Genomic DNA, 5000 nt, shown 5'->3' with positions numbered 1-5000 from the left:
CCAACATCAACAACCACTCTGGAGAAAGGAGCATCAATGGGAGGATAGGTATCAATGGAGTATTACCAGGACGTTCTTATAACACAAGACATCTTTTCGAATCTTAGCTTTTTTCAAATCTTGGATTACTTTATCGTCAAAAAGTATGCTAGATAAAAAAAGAAAGAAAAAAAGTGCTAAATCCGGACCAAGGTCTTCCTTACACCTATGCCCAAGTGCAATGTCACCCACTTAGTTGCAGGGTAAGACTGAGGTCTCCACTTGCAGATCAATAAACCCCTTTTCAAACAGTAACAGACTAATAGGGCATCACAACCATTCTCAGCTACAGCAGCCTCAGTTAAGCCCTGCAGTTCATTGAACACCCTAGACAACAATTCAGTTTGATTAACTAAAGCTGGCAAAAAAAGGTACCAGCCAGGTTGACAGTATCAGCAGTAGTAACATAACTGATTATATTTCCTGTTTGGGGTACATTAACAGTGGCTTGACAGAACAAAGGCAGGGAATACATTAGGTACAGGTTCTTCAGACAATAATGGGGCTCCATGCATTGGCAACTGTTCCATAATCCCCGCACACAAATAGCCACAAGCAATTCACATTCAAGGTAAAATTAATTGGAAAATTATTATCTCTAGGCTCTCAGAATCAACCAAAAACTTTAATATGAATGATTTTAAGGCACCAGTATCCCTCAGAATTTGTAGATTTCTTTACACCACCCTCAACTTAGACAGTACTTTGATGCATGAAACCACCATAATATCCAGGGGAAATCTCATCATCCTCGCCACTGTTTAAATAGAACTTCACTGGTGAAGTATTCCTCTCATTTCTCAAAAAAAGAAAAAAAAAAAAAGAAAAAAAAAAAATAAAATACAGGGTGAAACTTACAGGATCAACTTTTTTTGGTGGAAACCGAGGTTACAAGCTTCTTCCAACACTCTCGCCCAGTGGTCAGTTTCCCCACAATAATTACACGTTTTAGCTTTCTTTCCCTGTCCATCATGTGGCTACGCAAATGCCACCATTTTATTTAGAAGAGCTCCTTCATTGTAAGAAGCTGTTGTAACATCTCTCTTTTGCTGAAATCCTAGAAATTTATTTCTACTAGCATTGGGTCATGGCATACTCTTCAGATATAATGGTTATTTTGGCAACAGCTCATCCAGACAGATATAGAAATATAGGCGATTTACTCTGGCAACATTTTCCCTTCAATTTGACATAATCTGTGCTACATGGTAGTGCTATATGACCTTGATGTCTAGCACATTTATTTGTTTTAGCCATTAAACATTACATTGGGACGAAGCCACTGATTACACAAATCAACATAAGTCTGGTCAGTTATTTTGAAAGTGGTTTTATATTTGATAATATATGACATAGGCATATAGAATTAAATTACTGTAATACTGTATTTTTCAATAGTATAATCTGTACACTGAATATTCAATTACATTATATATGCTGCTTGAGCTTTTGCCTTCAATACACTCTACAACAGTATAGGCCAATACTCAATGGGCTAACATAAGCTCTGACATGTTTGAAAAAGTTACTCAAAGTACTTGGTGACGTCCTGCTCACAATAAGGTGGAACAAGTTACCTGTCTTGCCACTTCAAAAGAAATCACTGAGACATGATTCTTTCGAGCCTGTTTATTCTAATATCATGATTTAACTTCATCTCCTCCCGGGGCAACTCAATTCTGGCTTGTTTTTAGCGGATCTAGTCGAGTCATTTTGATTACTTGGACCTTCACGTATAGCTTCGTGTAAAAGGAATGCTCAGTTTCTTCAGTGTAATATACTAAACAATATCTTTTTAATCGCACTGACAAATGTGAATACATTTACATGTGAAGGAAATTAAAGTACAAGAAACGTAGTGACTAGTTCAATTTCAAACAGTCTAATGAATAACACAGCAAGATGGCTCTGATCTTTTTTTTTTTTTCTTTTTTTTTTTTACTTCCGCCTCACTATTGCAAAATGCCATGATTGTAAGGTGTGAAAAGTATAAATGTCATAAATGATAGAATATTTTCTATTCCATTTCTAAAAACTTGAACAGACAGGCTCTTAAACAGTTGAAATTACCTAAATTTCATGATAAAACCAGGTTTTAGCAGCAGAAAACTAAATTCATAAAATTTGCAATAAGTAGTAAACGTATGTGCATACAAAATAAGGAATGTCATGAAAAACACAGCTGAAATTACTGCAGTTACATATTCTAACCAGACCTATATGTTGTATAGAACACATAAAACTTAAAACCTTAAGCACAACTACTCTTAGCAGCTTCAAATGATAATTCATGGCCCTAGCTTTAAAGATACGTACAGACAGACAGATATACATACATACATACATACATGCATATATATAATACCAGACTTACGTCATAAATCTGTGTACGAAACAATAAGATTTGTGACGTCCGTGTGAAATTTAATAGGCTTTTCCCCTAGAATTATAATATTTCGGTTTCTATATTCAAGGAGATCGAGGGGATTCAAAGAGCTCACATGTTTACGTAAATCAACTTGTTTCATGCAATAACAAACTGCAGTGCGCTATAATTAGAGTATTTTTTTATGAAGAAATGGGAATGGTTGTAATCGAACGTTTAATAAAGAAATCACCTAAAAATGCAAAATTGATACTTTTCTTCATATTTCTAGATTTCATCATGTGCAACTTTAATTCTTAAAACAAGAATATACTATATTGTTTTAACGATTATATGTTCATCTAATATTGTTTAACCACAATTAATGCCACATCAAAGGAAATGCATTTAAAACGGTAAACAGGCTTCATGAGGTCAGAGCGCGCACAAGGCTCACTGAATAAGAAACAAGTATGACTCGTTTATCAAAGCATAAGGCTTCTATGCGGAGCTATACTTACGAATGTTCAAGTTTCACAATTTTCGGTAAACTGAATATGTACATTGCGATGTGATGAGGTATAAGTGTATCTGTTTGTGTTAAGCTATTTATTTGCAGAAGAGCATTTGCTATCTCGTTATATATTTATTTTTATTATTATTTAATACAATTATTATTATACTATATCGATAACCAGGTTATTTTTTGTTGGTTTCTCGTGTATTGTTTCATTATTATTTCAGTAAACAGTTCATTGCACTTGGCCAAAGAAGGTCCAGCCCCTCCACAGCATACATTCCACAATATGTAAACGTATATAGCTGTGTGTGCGTGCGTGTGTGTGCGTATGTGTGTGCGTGTGCGTGTGCGTGTGCGTGTGCGTGTGCGTGTGCGTGTGCGTGTGTGTGTGTGTGTGTGTGTGTGCGTGTGCGTGTGCGTGTGCGTGTGCGTGTGCGTGTGCGTGTGCGTGTGCGTGTGCGTGTGTGCGTGTGTGTGTGTGTGTGTGTGTGTGTGCATACATATACACAAACACAAAAGTCCCGGGAAAAGGAGTCTATTAGTAGACCTTCTTACCCCACCTGATGTCACTTTTCCATGAGTTTGTGGGAAATACGCCTTTTTCCCTAATGTTTTCAATATCAATGCTGTTTATTTTTATTACATACTTCATAATTGTTATAGTGTTATTGACACTGCTAACAACAATATTAGATACCAGAAAATATTTTCGAAAATCAATGAAAAGGGTAAACAGGTGAGACAGGTGGTACTCGTAATTGGCTCATTGATGACTTAGTACTTGTGGAGCCATCTATGTGTAAAAGCAATTAACAAATCAAACTCACAGTGGGCATGGCATGTACGTTCAGTTCCGGAATTATATTTCAGTACATTTGCTGAGTCCTAATTTTGTATATCTGGCAACAACATAAATAGAACAAATAGTCTCTTCATGAATAAGGCGAAAACCATATGCGCTTTGTAACAGTGTGTTCCATAGAGTATGAATAACCAGTAAATAGACTAATATACATTTTGTGGGAATTACGTTAGCAATTCGGTCGTTCATTTTCTTCAAGTGAGTAATAAACAAAATATGTATTGGTAACCGTTGGCTGTATAGTGAGGTATTTTTCAAATGCGAATTCCTGGAATTGTTTGTTTATCGAAATGGCATCACCAATAGAGTTGAGGCGGCATTTCCCCCATCTTTCAAGACAAGTATCAATTATTACTGCATATTTCTTAAAACATGAACGTTTCATGCTATAAACATCTATGTAAGGCAGCTTAATCATTAAAGTTTCTGCTAAATCGGTAAGACATCGTAAATCTTCCTCGTAGCTGCACCATCTAGTAGCTGCTAATCGAACTAATGGTGACTGTGTTTGTTTGTATTGTTTTTTGTTTTCAATTGGAATGATAGTAAATAGAAAATGCTAGATTATTTTCTTCATTATAGAACATTATATGAACGCAGTGAATAAACAGGATGGTTCCCTCTTTGGAACCATCCACACACGTGTGTGTGTGTGTGTGTGTGTGTGTGTGTGTGTGTGTGTATGTGTGTGTGTGTGTGTGTGTGTGTGTGTGTGTGTGTGTGTGTGTGTGTGTGTGTGTGTGTGTGTGTGTGTGTTTGCAGTGTCTATGGAAATATGAAATCAGAACTTGATGAATCCCGAAACTGTATATTTAATTCGTTTCGGTCATTCTGAGTTCCCTTTATGTTGATCTTAGTTTTTGCCATTATTATTCCATTATTAGTCTTTGCATTTCTATGAAGGGACGCATCCACATTCGAACAGCTGAGCGAGAAAATACACTTAGCTTGTTTCAACTCGAGCAACTACTAGTTAGTGGTTCCAATAGTAAAGGCAAAGAGCCGACTCCCAATACATATGCTGTAAATTATATGATATTAATATATGTGTTTATATATACACAAACACACACACTTCTCGCCGTTTCATAGATATTTCATCTGTCATATCTGAAAAGTAAATAATGATAGAGAACCAGGGTACTATTGTGTATAAACAAATTTCCATATCACAATTTGAACTGAATTAATTTATGACAAATTGAAAAGGTTAA

This window comes from Penaeus chinensis, chromosome 23 (assembly GCF_019202785.1).
Source record: "Penaeus chinensis breed Huanghai No. 1 chromosome 23, ASM1920278v2, whole genome shotgun sequence".
Taxonomy (NCBI): Eukaryota; Metazoa; Arthropoda; class Malacostraca; order Decapoda; family Penaeidae; genus Penaeus; species Penaeus chinensis.
Note: the sequence above shows the minus strand (reverse complement) of the source record.